This window comes from Rhinolophus hipposideros (assembly GCF_964194185.1).
Source record: "Rhinolophus hipposideros genome assembly, chromosome: 8".
Lineage (NCBI taxonomy): Eukaryota > Metazoa > Chordata > Mammalia > Chiroptera > Rhinolophidae > Rhinolophus > Rhinolophus hipposideros.
The window spans coordinates 48,627,312-48,639,415 of record NC_138054.1 but is presented as its reverse complement, the minus strand read 5'-3'; the positions used below and the strand labels follow the sequence as shown (position 1 = coordinate 48,639,415).

The 12,104-nt window shown below is 38.2% G+C and overlaps 1 protein-coding gene across 3 annotated transcripts in view; it reads left to right on the top strand.

Moving 5' to 3' along the window:
- The window catches only part of CACHD1 (cache domain containing 1), a 209,342-nt gene that overhangs the window by 50,976 nt on the left and 146,262 nt on the right, over positions 1-12,104 (top strand). The gene's annotated exons all lie outside the window — the stretch shown is intronic.

Genomic DNA, 12,104 nt, shown 5'->3' with positions numbered 1-12,104 from the left:
GGGGAAGAGGGCTTGGTTTCCTGCTTATATAAGATGGGTTTTGTTTTGTTCCACAAAGTTCATACAGTAAGTCCTCATTTAATGCTATAAATAGGTTCTGCGACTTTAAGTGAAATGACTGTAATGAAATTAGCCTAGGGTTTTCCCCCAGGTTAATTGATGTGAACAAGAGTTAAGTTCCCATGGCATCCCATCACTGTTATATCGAAACAACGTTATTTGAGGACCTGCTGCTGTACTGTGGTTAGCAGGGTACCAGCCTAGATATGATTGGTGCTTTTAAGAGTGCTGAAGAGTAGTTTTTGTATCTCGAGTACTTACATGGTCCTATCGCACAATCTTTGCATGGTAAATAAGGACTGTTAGAATGTACGACTACTTCCTTATTTAATATGTGTTCTACCTTAGACATCTACTACCTTTTTTAAAAACAATCTCTTAAAGTGATAATGTCTTTCAGTTACATAGTGCCTGACAATTTATAGATACCATTTTTTTCCAATTTTACTTTTAATTAAGCTAAAAGATGCATTAAAGTACATGAATCTTAAATGTACAGCTTGGTGAAATTTTACCTGTGTTGATCCTTGAGTAACCCGCCCACCTATGTCAAGAGAACAGACATTTGCAGCACTCCTGAAGGAAGGCTCCCTCGTGCCCTTTCCCAGTTTCATGGCACACAGACAGCGAGAACGGAGACTGAGAGCAAGGAGATCTCAGGACTTCGTATCTGTGTAGCCAGGAGAACCCAGAGTTCTAATTACTACTTGTGTCCTCTTGCTTCCAGAGGATACTGTACTCTTGGACCAGACGGCTTCCAAGTAGACCATTCTTGAAAGGCCGCATGATATACAAGAAAGCCTTCTTGCACAAGATTCTGAAGTACCCTTTGGTACTTTTATATCCCAAGTCGGTTTTGTCCCCAAATTAATCACATCAAACCCACTGAGTACTTATTGAGTATCATCACTTATGTCACTCTTAACAGAGATTTTGAAGCAAGTGGAGAAAGCGTTGTCGCTTTCCCCCCTGCAGAGCATTTTTGTTATATCTGACGGTACAGTATATAAAGAATAAAGTGTTTTGTGCTCCAGACACTTCTTCCTTTCGGAGGTAGTAAATGAGATGTTTTAATGTTGCCCTTTGGCTGTCTCCCTGGAACTTGTGAAAAGCACTGATGGCTCCAAGAGCCATCTGCACTTCCCTGGTCCTTCTTTTGTAGGGAATTGATGTGTGCCTGATCAAGGCCAGGAAAGACGAGTTAAACAACAGAATTAAGGACTGAAAGCCAGTAGGGCAGACTCTTTTTTCATCTATCTGTGGATTTTATTTTTTTAAACAGCTTTATTGAGATATAAATCACATAGCATATAATTCACCTATTTAAAGTGTACACTTCAATGGTTTTTAGTATGTTCACGAATATTGCCAACCATCGTCACAGTCAATTTTAGAACTTTTTCTATCACAAATGGAAACTGTGCCGTTCAACTATTACCTTCCTATCTTCCTGTTCCCTCCTTCAGCCTGAAGTTACCAGTAATCTACTTTCTGTCCCTATAGAATTCCCTATTCTGGACATTTCATATGAATGGAATCATATGTGATCTTTTGGGACTGGATTCTTTAACTTAGCCTAATATGTTCAACATTTATCTATGTTGTAGCATGTACTGGTATGTGATTCCTTTTTATGACTGAATAATATGCCATTGTATACATATACCATCTTTTGTTTGTCCATTCTTCCGTTGATGGGCATTCGGGTTGTTTCCACCTTATGGCTACTATGAATAATGCTGCTATAAGGATTTGTGTACAAGTTTTGTGTGGACAAATGTTTTCATTTCTGTTGGGTATAGACTTACAACTAGAATTGCCGGATCATGTGGGAACTCTGTTTAATCATTTGAGGAACTTACCTGACTGTGTTCCACCATTTTACATTCAGCACTTTGTGAAGGTTCTGGTATCTCCACATCCTCACCAACATTTCCTGTTAGCTAACTTTTTGTGTCTAGCCATCCTAGTAGATGTGAAGTGGTATCCCATTGTGGCTTTGGACTGGCATTTCCCTGATGACTGATGATTTGAGCATCTTTTTATGTGCTTATTGGCCATTTGTATACCCTCCTTGGAATAATGTCTATTTAGATCCTCTGCCTATTTTAAAGTTATTTCTCTTATTGAGTTGTAAGAATCCTTTCTATATTTTAGGTACCAGTTTCTTATCATATACATAATTTACAAATATTTTCTCCCATACTATGGGCTGTCTTTTCATTTTCTTAATGGTGTCTTTGAAGCACAGATGTTTTAAATTTTGATGAAGTCATATGTATGTATGTGTGTGTGTGTGTGTGTGTGTGTGTGTGTGTGTGTGTGTATTTGCTAAATCCAAGGTCATGAAGATTTGTCTGTTTCTTCCTAAAAGTTTTATAGTTTTAGTTCTTACACTTAGGTTTTGATCCATTTTCTAGTTAATTTTTATATAGGGTATGAGATAAGGATCCAACTTCATTCTTTTGCATATGACTATCCAATTGTCCCAGCACAATTTCTTGAAAAGACCCTTCTTTCACCATTGAATGATCTTGGCATCCTTTTCTAAAAACCGGTTGGCCGTAGATGTATGAATTGGTGCAGGCTCTTAAAAGTTCTGTTATGTAAAATGTTACCTTTGGGGAGTTGGATGAACAGTACATGGGAACTCATTGTATTGTATTTGCAACTTGTAAATATTTTTCAAAAGGAAACATTTTAAAAAATGTCCTTAGGGCATAGGCAAAATTCAGAAGATTTGCGCTAATTTAGTAATTTCCTCCGAATCATGAAAATACCAGTGAAGAAAATGGCTTCTTGTATTTTATTCTGGTGTAGCCTCTTCTCCAAGTGAAAGAACATTGCATCTTGGCTGCAAGAGAAAGAGAGGACCCTTAGTAAGTTTGGAATGATTTGAGTCCAAGGAACGAGACCATGCTATGCCTTAAGTGCTGGCACAGTTTTAAAACAGAAGCGTAAATTATTGTGATGTCCTGCTCCTCACTGCTGTTCCCCATTCTTCCCAGTAGAGCATTTGTAAAGTATAGCCATTGAATTTGATCCTGACTGGATACTTGATTTCATGAATTACTAGCGTGACAATGGTATTGTGATTTTTATTTTTACAAAAAGAATCTTTACCTTTTAGAGTTGTATATAAACTATTTCTGGAAACTGTAGTGTGAGAAAGTGGGCATTATGGATGAACAAGATTGACTGTTGAGTTGGTAAAGGTTGACGCTCAACAACGGGTATGTGGAGGCTTGTCATACTGTTTTGTCTTCTTGTATAGGTTTCTATAATAAAAAACATAGTTTGGGTGGGTTTGTTCATTTCTGATATAGCAGTGAGGTATTTGGAGGCATCTTCATTTGGAGCTGCATTTGCATTACACAGAACTGGTTCTTCTGCATTTGGCTGACCCTGCCTAACTGGTGTAGAGGTGCACTTAGGAGAAGTTCCTGGAACACAACACTTCTCAGAGGCAAAGCGGAGGTCACAGAGGCTTTCGGGACCCATCTGAGGTCTGCAGAGCCTTAACAGAATTCATCTGTTGCTTACCGGGCTCGTTTGGCTCTGTACAGTTATAGATGCTAATCTGCCATGCCCTTTGTTTCATAGCTATGTAAGTTTATTGTTTCTGAAGCTTTTTAAACCCGTGATTCTGAATATCTTGGCAATTTTTAAATGGAAGTTTATATATCAAATGTACGTTTATGGGGATATATATATATATATATATATATATATATATATATATATATATATATATATATTATATGATAACTAGAAAAAGTCCGAGAATTTGGTCACTTGGGGGTTGGATTATATTCTTTCCTAATCACTGATTCTTCTCTTTGTACAAGAGATTTTCACATGCTTTACTTACTCTTTCTTGCCTTCTTTTTAATGGCTAGGAACCCCAGTAAATGTAGTATATGAGTCTTTATTTATCCAAGAAAAGATTCTTGCATAGAATTGTTACAGCTCTGTATTCAGATGACTAAAGCTTTCAGAACAATGTTGAATTGAAAAATCTGTACAAAAAAAGGACGCCATCTGGAAATTATTCTATGCTTTATTCTTGGTTTTGCTAGTATAATAAAACATGAGCATTCCAACTTCTCTCGTAATTGGTGAACTCTGTGATGTAAATGGTGCCAGGCTCTGAAAAGGCTTGTAAAGGTTGTGCTGACTTTTTTGTTTTTACATATTTTCAATGAAACTATCTGTGCTGTTTTGAGAGGAAAGGAGCAGCTTTGACCAGCTCTAGATTATTGTACTATTTTGAGTAAGGATAAGCAAGTATAAGAACGAATGTTGACCTCTATGTGAATAATTTGTATGTGGGAAGATTTTCACCTTTTTCCAGGACACCCACTTAGCCTTTTGTCGTATTTGGCTCCATGTCTGCTTTTGTGCAACACAGTTCAAAATCATACAGCACCATACGTTGGATTTTTTAACTCTTGGCTACATGACATTGCCCAAATTATTGGCCTATTTCCTAGCTCATGGGAGGGGCATATGAATAATACACTGTTTAGCACCTAACTATGCAAAAAGTCATTTAAATACACTGTGTTTGCCTACCCACCTAGGTGAATTTGTGATAGTAATGACAGCTAGTAGTTCAAAATCCAGACAGGTGTTCTAGAAAAGGATGGTTCCAGAGGTGACTTTCTGCATTGTGAGAACAACTGAATGACAGAATTGAGGGGAAATGGAAGTATTTGTAATCATATTTTTAAATTACAAAAATAACATGTTCACTGCAGAGGAAACTCTGGAACCAAAGACACTGAGGGTGATGATGCAGGTGGTGGTGGTGGTGATGATTGTAGCTTTATTTATTGTGCTTATTATAATCCTGGCTACTTATTGATTTCCATATTTTGTTTTTGGGGGGTTTTTGTTTGTGTGTGTGTTTGTTTAAATACCACAATCCCATGGGTGAGAGACTTACTATTCCTACTTTTCAGAGGAGGAAAATGAGCAAGAATAGCCAAGTAACTAGCCCAAGTTTTCATTGTTAGTGAGTGGATAACCAGAATTTGAACTTTATGCCACTGAAGAGCCTTAACTTCTCTTCCGTATGTCTATACCTAGTACATCCATAGCATGACCACTGGTGGACAGTGTCTGCAAATGTCCCCCCACTCATTTCTCTTTGCCATTAACAATTACTGTCATATTATAAAACCATAATATTATCGTGTACTCTGCTCTATAACTCTTCTGAAACTCCTAAAAGTCTAGACAAAAAAAAGTTTGGTATTAAGTCTCCTGTCAAGAATGGCATTGAGAAATTAGTATTCACGATCAGAAAGGAGATAAAAATATCCCCCAAGGATTTAAAGTGACAGAAATAGGGAAGAGTCTCTCAATGATTAATACATAGTCAAAGAATGTCAGCTAGATATTTATCCAAAATCCAGAAAATGAATAACCTATCTGGACATGTTTTTCCTCTCCTTAAAGATGAGTGGGTTGCATTAGGTACTCTGAAAAATCTTGTCCAGTTTTGACATTCCTGGTTCTCAGTGCAGCTCACTTAATTCCTTATCATGGCTTTTTTTCTACCACGCTGTATTGCTGATGACCAAATACAGTAGCCTGAAGTGCTTAAATCTTCAGAATTATTGCTGTTCTTTAGTTTCAGATGTAGGTCAGACATTAGGGGACTGGCTGGCATTTTAGCATTTTCCTAAATATAAAGGTCATGTCCACCTAATTGATCCCACATGTGCAGTGTGCTTTAACTGGTTAGAGCTCCCTGTGGTCACTCTGGGTTTTCATTAGGTAATGGCAACACTGCATTCTTCAGCCAGCCTGTGAGATTACATGGAGAGACCTATGTGCAGAGAAGACCTGGAGAATGGAGAACCCCTTCTGGTGGACCCCTGACCATCACTAATCTTATGGCGCTGCCAGAAAACTGTAGGTGAGGATGAGGACACTGCCTACTTCATGTTCCTATAGTTATAAAAATCTGAGGAATGGAGTAAGCAACAGTGTTTTTATTTTTGTTCTGGGTGTGTGCTTTTATAAATTATTGCTTTTGAATGGACAGATGGTGTACAAACTGGGAAGAACTGAACCTGTGTGAAGTGCTACTCTTAAGGCCACATAAAAATCTGCCCCAGCATTGCTTTATTCGATTTATTAACTGTATGACTACCCGGGACTTAGGGTCAGAAAATGGGAGTTTGTGTCTGAGCTCAACTCATCTGGGGCAATCCACAAATGCCTCAGAACGCCGGTATATTGGTTGGCAAAATGGTGTTGGCCCCTCACAGAATGCGAACTGTCGTGTCTTTTTATTTTAAAGACTCACAAGCTATGAGTTCCTGAGCCACACTTAAGGTGTGTGCAGGATTCCATGTTATGGGTGGTTTCTTTTTCATTCATCTTCCAGTAGTGAAAAACTGTAAGAAATGATTCACGTCTTCCCCTGTCTGTGGGGACCATGAGAACCTCAAGTGACTTTTTTTTTTTTTTGAAGCAGTTTGAGAAAGAGACAAACAAATGTAGTTAATAACAATAACAATGTTATTCCCGGAAGGAAAGAAAGTTCCAGCCTGCCATGACTTGTTTTGGAATTTGAAAACTCCTGAGAGGGCTGACTGCTCTGTAACAGGGTTTCTTTTAGACTCTCAAGTTTAAAGAGACTGGGGGTGGGAGGAGGGCATTAGGAAAAGCAGCAATTAAGTTAAAGTTTCAAAATTGATGAAGTGAAGCAATTTCCCATTCCTGCTAATGCAAAAAGCTCTCCAGATTTATTTATTTTTTCTATGTAAGTCAGAAACCTGTTCTTTTCCTTAGGGGGTGTCTGGAGCCTCGCTATTTGAGAGCCCCAGCTCTTGTGGAGACCATTTCTTCATTCTCCCATCCTTCCATGACAACCTCTGGTTTGGATTTACATTGCTGGATGGTAGAATATAGTAGTCCTCAATTGATCACCGTGATTCTTTCTCAAAACTTCCAAGCGAAAGGACAGCCACACCAGTCATTTAGCCAAAGGGTCATGAGTGGGTTCATTAGTGGAGCTTTTCTAGGCACTTGGGAACCCTTTGCTATAGCAAGCAATTGGGAGTCAGTAGTTCCCGCCTGATTTTTCTTGTTGGGTAGACAGGAAAAACAACATGGGGAGTTAGAGGCCCCTTTGATTTTTGAGGATATCTTAAAAAATGATCAGAAAAATAACTTGATTCTTATTAAATGGCATAAAATGGTGAGTGCGGGACCGTGGAGCAGGGTGGGCATGGATGCAGACCTCCTTGCATTCATGGAATGGGATACTGTTTCCCTGTCTGCCTTTCCCTGTCGAGAGACATGGCTGTAGATCAAGGATACCCAGAAGTTGGAATCCTTGAGTGCAGCCCATGTGACATCTAGACTGCACGCCTTGCTGGCATTTCTAAGGTGTGCTATTTACTTTTCATTACTGAAACATTGTGAAGCTCGAGTCCTCTTGATTTGGGCCATCACAGCACATCTGTTGTCCCCCCGCCTCCCCCCCTCGCCTTTAGGTGATGGAGCAGCCCTTCCTTCATGAAGTTTCATTATCATGTGTTTCCTGTGGCAACAGTATGAACACACTTTCACACAGAGTGCTTGTGAAATTGTTCTGTGTCATGGCATTTGCCCGGTTTTTCAGGCCCGGAGGAACTGAATTTTGACCTGATATGGTCCAGTCCCATAGATTCTCTGAGGCTTGGGGATTTTCTTGTTTTAGATTTTTATGAAAATATAGCCAGCCTATAATATTATGTTAGTTTTAGGTAGGCATCATAGTTATTCAACGTTTGTATACCTAAAGAAGTGATCACCAGGGTAAGTCCAGCAACCATCCGACAAGATTTTCTAATCTTCCTGTTTTTAAAAATATACCTTTCTTCTGGTCTCCTTCTCATCGTGGTTTAAAATCAATTTCCTTTCTGTTTAAAGTAAAGCCGATTTTACTATCTCTTATATTGGAATGAATATACAAACCTATAAAAAGACTCTATTTTATTTTTTGTCGGGGAGGTCAGCAAGTACTGGTTACCACACGGTCTGTCACCTAACTCCTTACAAAACTCAAAATGGGTTTCTAAGACTCCTTCGTAATGAGGGTCCAGTGGTGAGCCGTGTTTCTCAGTTGTCATTTTGTATTGCTAATTGGCCCAGTGCTGGGGAATCTTACCGCCTCTTGCTAGGACTGACTTATCACCTCCATTCTCGGTGTTAATGGATGTTGCACAACACAGAATGAATTCTGGAAAGGAGAGGGAGATGAGTTTGTGAAAGATTATCTCCGTTTATAATGTGAGCCGCCCTACTTTAGAATTCTACAATACTTAATAAGCCTGGTATTTAAAACCCAATCTCTTACATGGTTTAATTATATAGATAGATATTATTATCTCAGTGTCCTAAATGTGAGTTAAGTTTGAAAGCTTTTTTTCCTTTCCTGTTTCTAAAGGGAGGTCCAGCTAATTTACTGCAAATGAAATAAAAAGTATTTTGGAGGAATAGGTTGACATTTAGCATTCTGGTTTGAAATCCCTCTGACTGTTAAATATTTAATGGGCTGCAAAGCATCCTTAAAAATTAAATATGAATGAGTTTTAGAAAACCTGCAGTGGTATAAAAAAATTGAGACACCCCATCCCCTTTCAACTGTGAGGGTGTGCCTCGGGAATCTTAATTATTTTTAACGAAGATGACATTGTATATTTGATCTGCTGGGGAAATCGTAAATGATGAAGTTAACATAAATAGGATCCTTCTGAATAACATCACAACAGAGATTTACTTTGTATAAATTATTAGTTGTGTCTCTGGAGACAAAACTCTGCCCCTTTTTTGTTTAAAGTTAAGACTAAAGTCAAATGACCAGAGAAAATTCCTTTGTTGGAAAAAACCTTTTCCTAGGTGTATTGGTTTGCTGAAACTAGTGCTTTCTTTGTTTTTGTAGACTCATGAGATTTAGAGTACTATAAACATTTTAGTGAGATCTCCGAAAAGAACATTATCATTATTACTATTACTAAGAATAACTTTATTGACTGCTTGATTTTTGTAATCACATGTATTTTTTCTTTCTAAAAAAAATCCTAATAATTGATGGTATTCCACCATCAATGGAATTCCACCAGCATGGAAAGTAAATAGGAAACTCTTGGATTTATTTCACAATGCTGACATCTGACATTAAAAAAATTTTTTTTACCTGTATTTTCTTACCATGCTTTTCTACCTTTCATTGGGCTCTATTCTATTCTAGTTGCATGCTGTCCCAGGTATCAGTTATGAATTGGGAAAATAGGATTTGAGTTTATGAGTCTATAGTCTCGGTGCTTCCTTTTGTAAAAGAGTGTAAGTTACGTATGTTTCCAAAAAATGTTTTAAATTAAATTCCATGAATTTTTCTTGAGAAACTCCTTTCTAAAAAAAATGGCTTAATGTCTTTTTCCTGTTTGAAGAGGATGGCGTAACTTTCAGGAACTATGCTTTTAATGTTTTCTGCCGTTGCAGTGATTGTAGAGAATACTGCTTCTCTCTCTTTCCTGTTTCTTTCATTTTGACTAGGTAAAACTAACACACTAAAAATAGAACCTATCATTGCTGGTCCTGTAATTACCCAGCTTTCAAATTTCTTTGGCATTTTTGATGCGTCTCTCAATACCCCAGAACCAATCAGCAACCGAGAGCTCAAAAATACCCCTTGTATCCATTTTCCTTTTTTCAGTTCTAGAACCATCAACTTATTCTAGCCTTCCATATCTCTATCTGGTCTCTGGTTTATTACAGTAGCAACAACAAAAGTTATTTATTGACTACACCATGTGTTGACTACTATGTTACCACATTTATACTGTGTTATAAATGAATTACCTTAATGCCAAAACTAACCCTATGAAGTAGAAAATTGGGGGCAGAAGTAGGGAGTCTTAGGGGTAGGTAATGTGCCCAGGGCTAGTCAGTAAATGACCGAGCTGGGATTTGAATCCACAACAGCCTTTGACCCTGGTGTCAATATTCAACACTGTTGTTTTAATTTGCTAATACCGTGTTTTCCCAAAAATAAGACCGGGTCTTATATCAATTTTTGCTCCAAAAGATGCATTAGGGCTTATGTTCAGGGGATGTTATCCTGAAAAATCATGCTAGGGCTTCTTTTCTGATTAGGTGTTATTTTCGGGGAAACACAGTAGTGGGTCTTAGCTTTTCTGTCACTGCCACATTATTCTACGATGTGTCCAAATCAGTTCAATTCACTCCCCTGCTCTAAAACATTGCTTCAAAGGCTTATTGTTTCCTTGTTATACTTCCACGTCTTCACAGCTTTGCTTCTGGGTCCTTCATGATTTTGTCCAAATCTATTTTTCATCCTTGTCCTTGTTTATAAGGATTGACTGGCTAGAATAAGAACACAAAGAAAAAAGAAAAAGATGCCTTTGAGACTGACATTGGTAGGATTCTTTAATGAGGATCATTTGGTGTCTCCTAAAGTCGCACAGTGCCTGGCAATAAGAGAGTCAGGTGTCCTTTGTGGTCAGTATCTAATAGCACAGAACTCTGCCTTTCAAACTTAAATTATGTTCAACATTTTGCCCTGTAGTTCAATTGGAAGAACACTGGGTGCTTCAGTGCTGAAGCCTAAATTGCACCTGAGCAATTTAGCATTACCTGGGGTCACCTGACTTTTCCTAGTCTTGCTTCCTGAAGGAGTCTCAACATTCCTTCCTAGAAGTTTAAGAATAGCAACTTTTAAATAAGTGAAAAGTTAGCTTTAGGAAATGACATTTGAGAAGAAAATCAGTCATTGACAAGATCTTAAAAATCCCTGTATATACATCTGGAAAAAAAAGTTAATTAGAGAAAGACCAGTTTTACAAAAGTGAAAATACAAAGTGAAACATATATTAAGCCTCACTTACTTAGTCAAGGTAAAAAGTGATACAGGGATTTTTCTAACATTGTTAATGCGTCGACTGACTCTCCCGTTGAATAGTTAATTGTAAGGATGAGATCATATTTGTGTAAACATTCCATCCTCTCTCTCTCTCTCTCTTTCTCTCTCTCTCTCTCTAAAGGAAGGAAGGAAGTAAAAACAACATATTTCTTTCCTAAGCTTCATTCTCCAGCAGGATTTTTTTTTTTTTTAAGTCTGAGGAAATCTTATTGGCAACTAATTGTATATCACATTCAGCTAGTTCTATAATGCAGAGCAAGTCTGTTCATTGCATGGGGTATTTCTCCTCTGGCTTAGGTCCTTAAACTTGGAATGAATGCATTGTGGACACAATGGAAAGCACCCTTATTTAATGCCTGCCCCAACCCCCTTTGAAAGGAAACACTACAGAGGTCTGAAAATCACACAGCTACAGGGAATCCAATTTACTACATTCTGATGCAGTTCTGCTGACATTAGGCAAAATGTTCACCTGCCTACATTTTATAGTGTTTATGGAATCTTTCGATTATTAATTATGGATGAAGAGATTGAAAAGGGACGAATCTGGGCATACATCTAATTTGTCAGGAACTGAATCCCAGGACTCTTGGTGCCTAGACAATACCTATGCTTCTTCTGTCCCTTTGCTTTTCATTGGTTAGTGACTTGGGGTGAATGTGGATGTATATACAGGGTGTAAAAATGCACATACATACGTGTGTATGCACCCATGTATACATGAGAGAGAGAGCCAGACAAGAACTAGAACAATTACAGAAAAGACTGCCTTGAAGAATTTCTTTTGGGGACGTAAACAGGGTGAACGAGAACATATACTCTGGCAGATCTCATATCTGCAAACAGAAAGGTGTTCAGAGTGATTCTCAGCTTGTTAATTTGCCTGTGACTTCTGATGTTTCCTTGTTGCTCAAACACAGAGAACAGTTTGCTACCCCCGCACAGGCTGAGCATGTTCGTCCACAGACTGGGACTTTGTGACACTGGTCTCCCTGGCTGGGCAATCTTCCTTGTCACAGGTTAGGTTAATGCCAGACTTTTATACTGATACCCTGAATACTGACAGCTAAATACTCAACATACTCAAAAGTAGCGTTGC